This window comes from Epinephelus fuscoguttatus, linkage group LG15 (assembly GCF_011397635.1).
Source record: "Epinephelus fuscoguttatus linkage group LG15, E.fuscoguttatus.final_Chr_v1".
Classification (NCBI taxonomy): domain Eukaryota; kingdom Metazoa; phylum Chordata; class Actinopteri; order Perciformes; family Serranidae; genus Epinephelus; species Epinephelus fuscoguttatus.
Window position 1 is genome coordinate 36,071,996 of NC_064766.1, and position 16,464 is coordinate 36,088,459.

The following is a 16,464-nucleotide window of genomic DNA, read 5'->3' on the forward strand; positions in this document are numbered from 1 at the left end:
CACCGAGGGGATCTGCCAAGGTCAGAAGAGACTTGACATTTCTATTTACACTGGTTGGATTCCAGCTCACCAGATTCTGAGTGCAATTCAAGTCATTCTCTCATCTGGTTTGAGCCGTACCCACATGAATCACGCATGTACTTGGCTCCTTTTCAATCACTCATGTTCACCAGTCATAATCAGGAATGTTTATATAGACAACTTGATTTATGCCTCTTTATCTGATGTTACTGATCGGGTAGATGAGGAATGATTCATGAAATGGGGTGGAGCAGAGTCTCTCACGCACCTTTACTGGCATGAACCGATTGTCCTTGCAAGATTCTTTGAAAGCCATGCCCAGACGGCCTAACGGCTTGACCTTAGCCTTTAGATGCAACCGCTAGTCAACTACAGCAAACAAAAACACACACCGTTGCCATGGCCTCAGGTGTAACTCATATGAAATTAAGATGATTATTAATTAACAGTCATAAGTATATGTTGAAACCAGCTTTTGAAAGGGCAGCAATCACTGCTGATGACTTCAAACAGTGTGCACGCAGCTTTAATCTCTCTCAGATCTCTGAACCTGGGGAGATTACAACAGAAGAGATCAGATTTCAAGCACAGTTTACATTCTCCTCATTGTAGACATACCACACACCAAGACACATAACTGGCTTTGCTGGAGAGTGAAAGAATTCATTTCTTGGTAAGCAGAGACATGTGGTTCTTACAAGTGAATTATGTCCTGCTCTAAAAAAGTCACTGGCTTTATGGGTTTCTTCTCAGTTCTTTAAAGGAGCTATATGTAAGAAATCTAAAGCAAATAGTCGTAAAATCCTCCTAATATGTCACAGAGACTAAGGAATAATGTTCATATAACATACTGATCTCACCGACAACAATAGTACAGCCAGAATATTCACATTTAAAAAATTTTTTTACAGTCTGCAAATCATGTTTATGTTTTGAATTTGTGTTTTGGCCTGTTGCGCCACCCACCGCCGTCTACCAGTCACACAGTCAGTAGAGTCTCAGCATCAGTTACAGTTACGACTGAGCTACAATGGCAGACGGTGCGACTAAACCCAAACGACCTCGTTATGATTCCCAAAAACGGCAAGACGAAACTCGAGGCAAAGCGAGGGTCTATATAGGAGATGCTTTTGAACGGTGGAGACGGTTGAAAGTGGAGAAGAATTTGAAATCGGATGTCGAAGTGGCTACTCTTCTCCTCGACAGGTAAGCTTTAGCCAAAGTTTGCTAACTAGCATCATAGCTAGACGGGGATGGACATTTCAAATACTTTCAACTGTTATTTATTTTCGATCATACATTGTAGCCCATGTGCAGGTGGGTCATCAACCCGATTTTTTTGAGAAACAAACGTTAGCAGCACGGCAAGCAGCATTAGCAGTGTCCTGGTACATAGCATTAGCGGCCGGCTCCTCCTCCGCTGTATCCTGGCAGCAGTGTTAGCAGCAGAGAAGCCGGACTTGCTCGAACGGTCCGCTGGAAAACCAAAGATCAAGGATGCGGTGACGCGGCCCTGCCATGGCAGCCGCCCGTGGGCAAAAAAATCACCCCCAATTTCCACCAGATGCGTGATGGTTGCGTCTGCGCTCCGGCATGGCAGCGGAGCCGATAGGATTCAATTCTAGTCAGTGTGTGTGTTTCCACCGGCTGCGGCTGTGCTGCGTCCCGGCTCCGTCTCAGCTGCGGCACTCCGGAGCCCTCCGCAACAGATACGCAGGACATCTATTTTTGCCGGATGCCAGAGCACAACGCAGCAATTCAGCACAGAGCAGCAACCTCGAATCTGTAGGGGAGGGGGGGCGGACACAACTCACGGCAGTATTTTGAATTTGAGTGCAGTAACCATTTTGGCCACATTCTTACATACAGCGCCTTTGAAATTGTTGTGATGAATATGTTTAAAATTTCACATTTATATTTTCAAAATGGCCTCTTTTTTTTCTTTTACCAGACCAAAAGGATTTCTTTAATGGCAGCAATACATGTATTATATATTTATTTTGATGAAGCTCAAAAGCTGGTTAATAATGTAATAGATTCTCAAGTCTAAACTATGCTAAAAGACTACTCAGGTGGCACATATGGGAAATCACTTCTCTCCTTTCCCCTATATGTCTTTTTCTGTTTCTTTGTCACACACTGTGAATGATAACTTTCTTGCAAATATTTGTTGTGAGGCCTATATATTGGCTCTTTAGCAAATGTCAGTGTACGCAAACAACTCAGGGCAACTATGAGAGGGAAACCTTCTTTCTTTAAGTCCATAAGGCCCAGACACAGCAAACTGACATCATGAAGACCGACTGTTGCGTCCCCTGTATGGACTATAAAGTAATGGACGTAGCTACTGTGACATCACCCATAGGTTTGTAGACTCCTGTTTTGCACCCTGGAGTTTGGTGTTTCAGCCACCACCATCTTTTTTTGGAGCCAGAAGTGACTGCATTTGGATGAGGGGAATGAGCTGCGGAGGAACGAGAGACTCACAGACTGTAGTGAGGCCTCGCAGACAGCCTGTCACTCAAAACACTCCTGCCCTTAGTCATGCGTAACTTTTAAGCCTTAAAAATATAAACAGGTTGTATAAAAATTCACCCTCTGTGCAGCTGTCATAAAGGAGGAAATGGGCTCTACAAACCAAAACTGTTCTTGTACAGGGCTGTAAACATGTTTATTTCTGCTGTAAAGTGGGGCATTTTAAAGGAATACGCCAACGATTTGGGAGTTAAGCCCTTTCTCTATCATTTTCATATTGTGACAACATGATCGATATCTTTTTTGTGTCTGTACGTCCAGCGGCTGGGTCTCTGCAGTTAGCATAGCGGCTTAGCTTAGCGAATACAATTGAAGTCTATGGGGGGTCAGTAGCCTACGGTAAAAGTGAAAAAATGAATAAATGTTACAGAAACCCTGAAGCTGGCATTTCTGCACGTGCATTTAAAATAAACATGTTTAAACATTCATTCGAAAAACGAGAGTCCTTTTTAGTCGTTTTAGAAGAGGTTTGATACACGGAACTATAGTGTGTTTACGTCCTGTGCTGTGATTTACAGCACAGAGATAAAACTGGCGATCTGAACCGGCCAGTGGCGAAAAAAAAGCACTTTTAATGCGCAAACTTATACGGGACGCATTTGCCCCCGTTACCGTTTTAGCTTGTTTTGCGGCTCCCGGCTGCATCCGCCTCCCTCAATACTGAACCAATTTTAGAACGAGTGGTACCTATGAATCATACGCACACATACACATGGGGAAATAGGGCCCAGGTTGAAAAATACCGAAGTTTGTCAGGGCTCTTACATGAATCACAGCTGGTTATTGAGGTAAATATATCCTTAATACTACTCAAGGCTCAATAAACTTTTATAATAAACTCAGGTATATGGAGACTCGATGAGTAGTACGCTGTAGGCCTTTTTCACAGAAGACATTTTAAAACATCAAAGTAGGCAAAACAGAGGTATAAATAAACTAGTACCTTCCTAGCACAACCCAACCAAAGGAGCCCTGTATTCTGGCTGATTGTCACACTGTCATGGCAGTGTTAAAGTTATTGATGATACCTGTGCTTTCTATACAACTAGTCAAAATGTCTGCTCTATAAAAGGCCTATTTTAGTAATTTGGTGTGTAAAGAATATGTAATGCAAAAGTAGAAATCACACAAATAGTTGAAATGACTGACAGCCAATTCGTCACACTGGCAGTAGTGCTAGCTCTAGCATTTCTCAAAATGACATAAAACCATTTACCTCCCAAGATATCTAAGAGGTGAAAGCTGCTGTTAGACATCATCCTCTTATCATACTGTAGGAAACCCAATTACACCTTATTCCTGGTTTGTGCAGTAAAATAATCTCCCTTGTGCCATAAAAACATCCTGCAGACTACCAGTAAAATTAATGTGACCCACAGTGTTAAAAGAGATTTTGATAAATGTCAAAGAAGTAACAAGGTCACAGATTTAGGTGTTGGAGAATTAATCATATAGCACTTGTTTCTGACATAACTGATTGTCCAATTGTGGATCTGACTTGTAAAATATTAAGGTTTGCTAGAAACAGTAAACTTTATGAATGAATAACCTTGGTCAACATTGCAAAACCCTGAAATGCACTTTACACCAACACAAGATTGCATCAAAACACGTACGCACACCTTCTTTATTGTTTTATGAGTAATGACACGAGCTATGATTGCCTTTGTCTATACTTAAGTGTTTATATTTGAACTTGTGCTTACAAATCTAGACCATAAAGTGCTGTAAGACGATGAGGTGATGGTGCTGTTACGTATCATTTCCCAGTTTACTGTGACTGATTCATCTTTGCAAAGTCCCCTAGTGACACTTTTGTACACAGTTCAAATCTCAACAAAAAAAAGTTGTGATGGCACAGTTGTTTAATCATAAAAGATGGAAAAGTTTGAATGATCACTGATGGTATGACTAAACAAGGAACAACTCAATCACTGATTCACTTATATAAAAATGGAAACACGCAAAGTGTTTTTGTGTGGTAGTTTCCACTGACAATCACTTTTGGACTTTGTCAGATTTGAAGTATCAGAGAAATACTCTCTTCAACCCAAAGTAAGTCATTCATTTTGGAACAAGATGAGTCATCAGCCCTTCAGTGGCTTTGCGAGGCTGTAGGTGCTTAGAGGTTAATGCTAAAATTAGCATGTTAACATACTTAAACTGACAGTGGGAGATATTATGTCTACCATGTCAACGTATCCCTCCTCCACTGGAGGGATTATATATCTTGTCTGGCCTAGGAATGTCTCGCGGTCCCCCAGGAGGAGTTGGGAAGTGCTGCTAGGGAGAAGGGTGTCTGGAATACTTTGCTCAGCCTGCTGCCCCCGCAACCAAGCTTCCGATAAGTGGTTGAAGATGGATGGATGGATGGATGGATAGCAGTGTATCCTTAGACAATGGTTTATACAATATTTTACCAAAATGCACATACTGTACAATGGTTTGCGTGATATCTAACCAATTAGCCCCCCATAACTGATGTTACATACTTAACCTAAAGTTAAGTAGGTTAGATTTAGGCAAGTAAAGTTACGAAAGTTAGGTTTAGGAAAAGAAACATGATAACGATGCACCTTAAAATGACTCAAAGGTTCAGATAAATGGTTGAAAACTGATAGATGGATGGATGTCAATGTATCCTTAGACAATGGTTCTGATATCTTACACACACACACAAAATAATACTTAACAGAAAGTTAATCAGATTAGATTTTGGCAAGTAAAGTACAAAGGTTAGGGTTAGGAAAAGACACAGGGTGACAATGTTTCTTAAAATGACTCGACGTTACTTGGTTTCACACGGCTCTGAACATCAGTCTCATGGGGCTACATCCTGTATATTGCAACCCATCAACCGTCCCAGCCTGCCTCCTGACCTGGACTGCTTCCAGTTATGAATTAATGTTAATTAATTAATTCATGTTCTGTGCATCAAATTTTGTGTCAATCTTTCTGATACATGCTGAGATATGTCAATAAATAAGGAAAACTTTGAACTGCTGGTGGTGCAGATTCATCCTCAGGCCACCATGAATGCCTGTACAGAAATGTTTGGCAAACCATCTAATAGCATAGCTGTCACAAAATTTCACTGAAAAACGAACTGTTAACCTTAAGGTGGCGCTAAATTAAAAGTTAGTGGATAACCAAAGTCGGCAGGATTCATCCTCTGGGGACCATAAATTAAATATTCATAGCAATCCACTCAACAGATATTTCAATCTGAACCAAAGTGGTGAACCGACTGACACTGCCAAACCTAGAGCCACGTGGCTAGCAAGAAAATGGTGGCTTGTGTTACAGCTTGATTCTGTAGAGACTTGGCCTGGTCTAACACTGAACTGAGAGACCTGACGCAGCTCTGCGGTTGGGCTGAAGGAACAGAGATGTGTCGACTGCAGCCGAGATTGTTAACCATCTTGGGATGGCAGGTAGGAGCAGGCTAATTCACCTTCAGGAGAGTTTGTGTGTAACCAAACTGTCATAAAAGATCCATTACTGCTGTCAGCGTGTGTGCAATCACCCTCTTATAGAGAGGAGTCAGCACACATACCGACGGCAACGCACACCCACACACTGCTTCACACACACACTCATCAAACGTGCTGTAAACATTTCCCCATTCACAGACATTACGGGTAAACTCACACCAGGCTGCAGGCATTGTGCTGAGCCGAGGTCCAGCTGAGAGAACAGATCCAGAACAGGTCTGGAAGCGTGTGGCTTGGAAATAAATATCATTAAACTCAACTGTCAGATTGCATTTGGCTCCGCTGAGCGTGCCGCCATCCATAAGAGCTTGGCTGTCCTCCACGGGAATGCTGGTTTTCTCTCTTTCTTCCTTCTCAAACACACATACATGCTTAAACCACTACTCACAAAGAAACAGACAAATACACACACACACACACACACACACACACACACACACACACACACACCACCTGGGAGATCTGTTTATGGAATCCAGCTGAGACCACACGAGAAACAGACGTTGCTTTTATTTCGCTTTAAGCACAAACGATCTAAATAAGCCTCATTCATTTACATCCAAAATGTAGTTTTGTCATTGTGGAACATGGCTTACAGAATCATGCTGTGATCACAGACAAAGACCTGCTGTTGTAAACAAGCACAAACACATACTGGAGTGGAGTTACTGGTCTGCAGCTTTATGCGTGATAGTAAATATCTTTAGCGTCTACCTTGCCTTGTGGTGTTTCATAGAGACAAGGCAATAAAATTAGGAAAGACAACCCTGGTAACAAAAGCAACAAATATATAATGTGGCAACCGAACGCTAAAAATAAATGAGAAGATAAAGATTATGATTACCCTGGATCCACAGAACATTAAATCTTTTTGACAAGGTGGCATTTGCCCTCTAATTGACTCCTATCTGAGTAGGTGTAAATAAGGCGTGTGCTGGTAATACTGCGTCGGTTTCGTGCAAAGCCAACATTTTACAGGCACTCACCTAAAGGGAGTTCCTTCTTCCATTTGCACGCAGGGCCTTTGTTGTCTACACAGGGAGCATTTTTTTTCCCTCTGTCTTCTTTTCACTCATTTGAAAAAAATCCGAACAGGTCCCGCAGACGTAGTAACGGTGATATTATCTAAGCATATTTCACCTGAAGGGGATCCCATCACACAGATTTTTTTTTTCCCCTGCCTGCACGGATGAAGCCTGGAGGCCTGAAGGCAGGCAAAACAAGTTGAGCACAGTTGGGGCAGGCTAAGCCCTGCTAAAAGCTTTTAGATTCTTTTTTTATCAGGTTGCTGTAAATAGTCATTTTGCCTCGCTAATACACGCAAAGTGTCAGCACCTTTTGGTTTGTCCTCATTAAATGCAGGTAAATGATGTTGCAGGACTTGTAGGAATTCAGACAATTCTCTTCTGTAACATGATTTTAAAAGATTAAAATCCAGCTTTTGTGCCACTTCAAGCTCGAGTTGTTGTTGTTCTGAGATTGCTTAAGTTGTCAGTGTGTAAAACTTGAAAAGCAGAGACTTCAAATACAGTATGATTAAAATGCTGATGTTATCAGAGCTCCCATCAAGATCCCACATGTCGATTTACGAAAGCAGCCTTAAATGTTTAGGCACAGGGCAGCAGAGCATGGACTCACGCAACTGGTGTCGTGGTAGATCAAGGCTGATTTCTGGTCAGTTGTCATGCTAGCATGCAGACTTGTTTGTAACAAGGTAAAAAGAAAAAAAACACAGTGAAAAACAGTCTTAAAGCAACCGTGACACATACAGGTCACATTTAAAACATGTTGCTACAATTCAGAGATCATGGACTTTAAAAATATGTCATGTAGTTCTTGCAGTTTACCAATTGTTTGCCCCCAACTGGCTCCTCCTTGCAAAAATAATTAGAGGCCAATATTACTGTCTTTAACCCTTCGATGCATGACCTACCAATACCTACACTCTTCCATAAGTGGGGTCAAAAATGACCCCAATTAGAATCAATGCGTTTTATGTGATAAACTTAAGCAATTTCTTTCATTTTGGTTAAAGATGATGATTTGTATTATATTTTGGTCAACAAATGAATGATTTCATATTTGACATGTTCATTTATCACTTTTTATTAACATTTTGACAACTAATGACATCATTGAATAATCAATAATAGTATAATAGGCTACCTAACGGGTTAGATTTTATTACAAGGAAGCTATAAATATCATAGTAAGTCTGCTTATCTCTACACAACAAATGCAGTAATGTTAGCTAGCTAACATTACAGTACTAACATTACATAGTAGTTAGCTAATTAGTATCTACATTGTAGCTAACTTAGTTAGCTAGTGTTAGCAAACTACAATGTAGGCTAATTTGATGACAATAATACTATACTTTATCCCACAAAAGTCATAGATGTGGAAAATAAGTTCATATTTTATAATGTCATATGTATTCCAAGATATAAAACGAATGTAATACTAACGTGTCTGTTGCTGTATAAAAATCCTCCTGGGTGGTGAGACTGCTGGCATTAGATGTGTAAGTATGACAGTAAATGTATACCTGACAGTCACAGTTGGTAAGAATCAACCCTTGATATTCCATAGGAAATGCTTGGGGTCATTTTTGACCCCACTTATGGAAGAGTGGGGTAGTAACACAAAAACAACAATTTCTTAAAATGTATATAATTTCTTTTAAAAATGCAAATGGACTCATGTCAAAAACATGTTTTATGAGGAATACCTGGAGTATGAAATGATAAAAACTTTTAATTCCATAGATATTGAAGAAAAACAACCCCTGGGGTTATTTTTGACCCCACTTATGCATCTAAGGGTTAAGAGGCTGTGGCATGCTCATTTTTGAGCTAGCGTGAAGGCAGTTGAAAAGGGGCTAAATAATGCTCCAAAATTAGCAAAATTTTGGTGAAGGAACAACTAGCAAGGCCATTTTCCAAGAGGTCCCCTCACTCACCTCAAAATATCTGAATGAAGACACGTTCTATTGGTATCACAAGTCTCCCCTAAATTTAAAAAAGTGTGGACACACATTGCAAAATTGTCAAAACTAATTGAGGACAAATGTTCAGATTATGTAAAATGACACACTGAAGTACTGAGGTCCCAGATTAGTGAAATGAAACTCTGCAGGTCTTTTAGCCTCCAATCATTATGAGGAATGCCATAATGTTTACACTGTCTGCTTTACATTTGTTCCTCGGGGTAGCTGGGGCGTCAGTTTGAATATAACCAGCTTGTCACCGTGATCAGAGAGGGATATAAGGGCAAATTGTTCAGTTGTTTCAGAAGTTTAACAGCATGCTGGTTCCCAGGAACTGCTGACATGGCAACATCAACATCTGACCAGTAACATGCAAACAAGGGAGAACAAAGAGATGAGCAATTGGGACCGTTGATGTCTTTATTAACACAGGGTGTGGAGCAAACTAATGTCAAAGAAATCCAGTTTAATTTGGATAAACATATTCATAAATGTTTAATATCCTCTTTCAGTTTACACAAGGCGCTGACTCAGCGTCAAGATCCGCCCTGATGTTTTAATTCCAAACTTAAGCTTGTCTCGCAGTGGTGCTTTGATCGCTGCGGTCGCATATGGCTTCAGCTTCCTTTTTGAACCTCTTTATTTCATGTGATTGAATTTGACGGAATTTACCCGTTGCCATGGTGACGTAAGCGGTGTGCACAGGAAGAAAGAGAGAGAGAGAGCATGGCTTTGCTTGTTTACAGCTTTGAATTGTTTCTATTTTAGTTAGTTAGTGCTGCCATATTCTGAAGCTCTGGGCACGCAAAGAGATGGCAGCATAAATGCATGAAGGCTGGGGACAGACTGAGGTTATCTGCAGGTGATGATGAACCTGATGTGCCTCCTACGACACACAAATGACTCGTGATAGCAGACCTTTGAAATAAAACATAATGGTTAATCATTGACCACCTATTAAATGATGCACTGTAATCAAAACATAACACAGATTTCATTTTATGTTCCTCTCTGGGTCACAGTCTCAAACTGGGACATCAGGAGAGATAAAAAAAAAAAAGGTTCAGCGGCTTCCAAATTAACCCGTAGATAACATTGACAATATATTTTATTTTATATTTCACGAGTTTAAGACTATAAAATGTAGCACTGTCACTATCACCAAGCTAAAATATAGGTTTGGTGCATTTTAAAGTAAAATAAATGAATTCTAGGGAACCATTTCTGTCAAAGTTGTAGCAACTCATAGCACATTTGATTCTAAACTCTAAGAAAAGTTCCTAAAAATAGAAAAGTTGAGCCACTTTTTAGTTGAGATATCAATCTGGCCTTTCTCTCTTCTATAGTGTAATGATGTTGACAGTTTCGTAGCCCTGCTGCTTGTCAGTAACAGCTTATGAGACCCTGTCCGCTTACACGCTAGGCCTCAACACAGACCTCAGTACCCCAAAGAGAATAAATAGAGAAAGGATGGAGCCCTCTTTCTTAATGCTTTCACTGTCATCACTCACACTGTTATGACGTTGTGCCCCCATTCAGTGTGGAAACTGTTTCTCCATTTTTTAGGTCGACCACATCCCTATCTCAACCCCACCCTCGGCCCTGTGTCTGTGTCTGTGGCAGTGTTTAACCCTGTTCCCCCTTTTTTGTCTAAACATGAGAGAGGAGTTAAGTGGTGTATTCACGCAGATGGCTTGCATGAAACACACAGAGCCAGTCTGCAGTAGCTCGCTGTACCTGGCCTCTCAAACCTTATCCCAGGCTGCCTGTAACTGTTTTAACTAAAATGGCCCCTGATGCAAATTCATAAACAAAACAGGAACTGTATCAACAAGTTTTTTTTCACAATTTCTCCCCCGCTCATGCTTTTTTTTTCTTGTTGGCCTGCTTTTACTATCAGTATCAATTCGTCCCTGCTCTTTTCTCCCCAAATATATAGATACAATACAGATATAGATATAGATATAAATATGGGGAGCTTTTTTTTTGCTTTGCTATTAAAGGCAACCATGTTCCACCATCCAAAAGAAGTGTTAGCAGATGTTATCAATATCACAACTGAGCTCAACAACTTGCCATAATTATTACTACTGGTTCTGGTATGAGTCTAAGTTCTGCATGTGGTTTGTCCAAGCTGTGTTGCCGTAGGTACAATCAGTGTCAAACACTGCACTGTCTATTTCATGACTTTCAAATGTATTAAAAAGTGGAAAATTAAAGTGTAATATGAGTAATATGTAGAGTAAATCACTGCTGACTGTTATAGTTTTTGTAATGTGTTAGTATTTCCTAAAAAATATTAGAATTTTTTTTAAAAAAAAGCTCTAGTGTAGTATGTCATAAAAAGGCCATTAAATGCCATAATATAGTATGTAAATAAATAAATAAATAGATAAATAAATAAAAATGAAAATAAAATTTTAAAAAAACTAAATTTAAATATTAAAACAAACAAACAAAACAACAAGGCACAGAGTGTGCACTTTTCCTGTACAGCTCTCAGTCATCAAAACTTCGAGAACCCCTGTTTGAAGGCGCTGGATTGCAGACATTGTTAATTAAAAACAGTCCCCCGTCAATGTTTGATAAGCGATTACGGCCCTGAGATGCAATATGCAAAAAAGAACCACTGACTGAATAAGACACTTTGAAGAGTTTTGTAGAGCAGGAAAATATATGCTGCATGAAACTGAATGAAAAAAAGACTTTGTTAAGAGTTAATTGCACATCTAAATAAAGTTATTGACAGAAAATATGATTGTGTTGTACTAAATTTCTTATTATGAGTGTATGACAGTATAATTCTGGTTCCTGTAGTGATCCCCATGCTAAGAACACAAGTGCAACAGGAAAATACACTTACGTTTCTGCCCCTCTGCACCCGTACATAACCTCTCTTGCTTGAAATGTTTGCTGCTTTTTCAGTACATTTTTTTCTTCCAATTTGTCTGGCAGCTCATTCGCTCTACCTCCAAAGTGACAAGACCAAAATAGAAACTTCCCAAACCAGCAACAAGCAGGGGCCTGCTTTCATTCCTTCTTTCTTTGCTGCCTCTATCAAGAGACACGACAGAACATGAACTTTGTTTACTGTCAGTTTTAAATTTGGGTCTCACACTTCACCTATATTTAAGCTTATTAAAGGGCAAAGACAAAACTTGCAGAAAAGTCACATAAGGCACTTACTGCACAGGTGAATGCGTGCATTTAGAGGGTGGGACCAGATACGCATGGAGAAACATGTGAAACCAAATGTACATGAAGAAACAGACTGATGATGACATGTTTGTGCAAAACCATAATGCGCCAGTTAAGAACTGAGACACTGGTGACACGGTTTCAAAACAGAGCTGTCAAAATACTATAATTAGTGGCTGATGAAATATTTTGAGGTGGGATGTATTGTACAACGACAATAAACACGCGGCTTCCATAAATAGCATGAAGGAATGCCTGGAATCAACACAAATTTCTGTTTCTATTTTGACCCTTTGAATGCATCCCTGACTCTGAAGCCACTCAGTGATCTTTACGCTCTCAGCAATGTAATCCGTTGCAAAACATCTGAACAGCTCAAATTATCTGCTGCCTCGCACGCAAAAGCTTTGTTTGCATAAAGAGAGACGCACTAGCCTGGAGCGAGAGTTATGCAAACTAAATCCTAGCCAGGTTGACATCTTCACAGGGTTATTTTTAGACATCCCCTGGAATCTGCTGCAACAGTTTACATTACTGAAATGCTAAGCAGGGTTTAAATATTTTTCAAAGATATTTAAGAAAAACGTGTCATAATCTGACCCGCTATGTAAGCCAGTAACCTACTTATAAATGTTACGTCAAAAAAGGTTAAAATAAACAGTATTGTAGTGGACTAACTTAAATGTAAATGCACTACATATGCATAAGTGGAGAAAGTATATCAATTAAGTTAAGGCTCCCCTGCACGGTATCAATACATGGCTACATAAATCATGTTTAATAGGATTTTATATGAGTCCCTTTTTATAATTTGACATACTGTAAATGCACACTGTTTCCTTCATGTACTGAAAGAAGAGAAAAGCACACGTCATAATGAAAGATGTGTTTGAACTCAACTGTATTTTCACAAAACAAAGACATACTGTATGTCAAGAGTTTCGATGGCTTTGTCTTCATCTTATCTCTTATTTCCATATATGTGGTGCTTCCTAATTTCACCACAGACTCTTGAACTGATCAGCGGCATTAGCAACATTCAAGATAAGGACACACAATTCAGTAAAATTTAAAGGAGCAGTGTGTAGGATTTAGTGGTGTCTAGCAATGAGGATTGCGGATTGCAACCGGTTGAAACTTCTTCCGTGTGCCAAGAATTGTTCAGGTGGTTTCTACCAGGAGCCAAATTATCCACAGAGGTGTCTTCCTCTAAAAAACAAACAGACCAGGGGATTAAAACAGGTTAAAACACTGAATAAAGCAGCTTTGTGTTCAAATCAGTGTTTCTCTGATGCTGTTTGGCTTGTCACAGACGGGCCGCTAGCCCAACACCTGCTAATGTGTTCTCATCTTTTATCTCTGATAACTTAAGAGCCAGATGTTCAGGAGGTTTTGATCTGGAGCCAAATTATCCACAGAGGTCTCTTCCTCTGTAAAAACAAACTGACTAAGGAATTAAAACCAGTAAAATCATTGAAAAAAAAGCAGTGTCATGTTAAAGATAAGTGTTTTTCTGATGCTGTTCAACTCGGAAGGGCTGCTAACTGAGGTGGTGGATGCAAAAATGTGAAAAGGTAAAAACATGAATGGCCTCGTCTAGAGCCAGTGTTTGGTTTGTCTATTGGCTACTGTAGAAACATGTTGGCGATTGCAATGGTGAACTCTGCGGATAAGGACTCGCTCCCTATGTAGATATAAACGAATCATTCTCAGGTTACAAAAACACATCAATTCTTATTTTCAGGTGTTCATACATAAAAGAAAATATACACTGAACAAAAATATAAACGCAACACTTTTGTTTTTGCTCCTATTTTTCATGAGCTGAGCTCAAAGATCTAAAACATTTTCTATATACACAAAAGACCATTTCTACTGGGGGGGTCGGGCGGGTCAGAAAACCAGTCAGTACCTGGTGTGACCATCATTTGCCTCATGCAGTGCAACGCATCTCCTTCGCATAGAGTTGATCAGGTTGTTGATTGTCCACTCCTCTTCAATGGCTGTGCGAAGTTGCTGGATATTGGCAGGAACTGGAACACGCTGTCGTATACGCCAATCCAGAGCATCCCAAACATGCTTAGTGGGTGACATGTCCGGTGAGTATGCTGGCCATGCAAGAACTGGGATGTTTTCAGCTTCCAGGAATTGTGTACAGATCCTTGCAACACGGGGCCGTGCATTATCATGCTGCAACATGAGGTGATGGTCGTGGATGAATGGCACAACAATGGGCCTCAGGATCTCGTCACGGTATCTCTGCGCATTCAAAATGCCATCAATAAAATGCACCTGCGTTTGTTGTCCATAACATACACCTGCCCTGGGCTGGTGTGGTTACACGTGGTCTGCGGTTGTGAGGCTGGTTGGATGTACTGCCAAATTGTCTGAAACGCCTTTGGAGACGGCTTATGGTAGAGAAATGAACATTCAATTCACGGGCAACAGCTGTGGTGGACATTCCTGCAGTCAGCATGCCAATTGCACGCTCCCTCAAAACTTGCGACATCTGTGGCATTGTGCTGTGTGATAAAACTGAACATTTCAGAGTGGCCTTTTATTGTGGCCAGCCTAAGGCACACCTGTGCAATATTCATGCTGTCTAATCAGCATCTTGATATGCCACACCTGTGAGGTGGGATGGATTATCTCGGCAAAGGAGAAGTGCTCACTAACACAGGTTTAGACAGATTTGTGAACAGTATTTTAGGGGAAATGGTCTTTTGTGTATATAGAAAATGTTTCAGATCTTTGAGTTCAGCTCATGAAAAATGGGAGCAAAAACAAAAGTGTTGCGTTTATATTTTTGTTCAGTGTACATCCCACACACTGGACCTTTACCAGTCACATCATACAGCATTCTGTGTTATCCTTCCTGTATTGTATTTAGCCACAACTCTGTTCTTTACACCTGCAGTCAACTGAAATGATTTATTTCTTCCTCGTGCCCTCCAACAAATGACTGGAAAAGTATTTTCCTTCACAAACAACAACAGGCAGAGGGAATCCATTAGAAAGCACTGGCCTGTGACTGTGTCTGTCCCGTGAGTTACCACTGGGTCCAAGTCACCTTCTAGACGGGGGGGACTATTTAACTGAAGATTAAAGCTACAAAATTGTGGGAGAAAGTGACAGATATACACTGAGCTGTAGGCAATTACTGTAAATGTGTAAACAGGCATAACTGTAGTGCATTGCATTCATGAATCTGTGCATGCAGTTTTTTATGTTGGCATCAGTTTGTGATTTTTGAATGTGCTTCACAGTGTTCGTTATTCCTTCATATCAACAAGTGAGACCTCAGGGCAACAATCAGAGCTCCAGTGATACCCAAATACATTTGCATCTGAAATGTCGAAATCAATTTCAGTGTGACAAGAAATGTAGCTTTTATGCACAGCGTGCTGCTCAAAGATTCATTACAGCATAATTCATACTTGAAGGTTTTCCATTTTCATGGCTTACAGGTGTGTGCTTTAAAACCGAAAACTGAAAGGTCTTATCTGATCTGGTGTCTGCAGAAAGGCGACATGGTGTAATCTAATGTGCTCGTAAATCTCACAACACTGATCCTGACAGAGAGTCAGAGAGAGGGCGAGACAATAAGAGCCTGTTAAAATAATTTATGGAGTGAGTCACTGACTGAGGAACACCTAACTAGACACACACATGAAGGCCACATGTTTTTTTTAATCTATTGTCCAAGATAAATTTGTCTGCCAAGCTCATAGGCTTCCATAAACATACCTATTATTACATAAAAAGGATATAAAATCATTGAACAAAAACATAATTAATGAATTAATTCATGATCAATGAATGATTTGCTTTGCTTTATAGATCATAGTTTTGTAAAAACGCATCCATGCAGTTACTAATGTTGGTGATATAATAATACAAGTCATGGGTTTCTCACTTTTTAATAAGTCTGCAAATATTAATGTTCATAGGCCATTAATAGAGTTAGTTTAAGCATCAAGCCTGCAGTTGTAAGCAGTACTAAAATGTTAATAAATGGAAAAAAAGTTTTAACTTCTTTGTTTGTGCCTTTTTCCATCATTCATCCATATGACAAGCACATATTCCTCTCTGGTTCCACCTGCAGAGCTGTTATTAAGTGGATCCAAATGTATACACCAACACATGCAGGCACACGATGGCCTCACAAGCTGCTACATGCAGTGACCAGAATGAATATGTGGTATTTGAGCTCTTGTCATTGTGCGG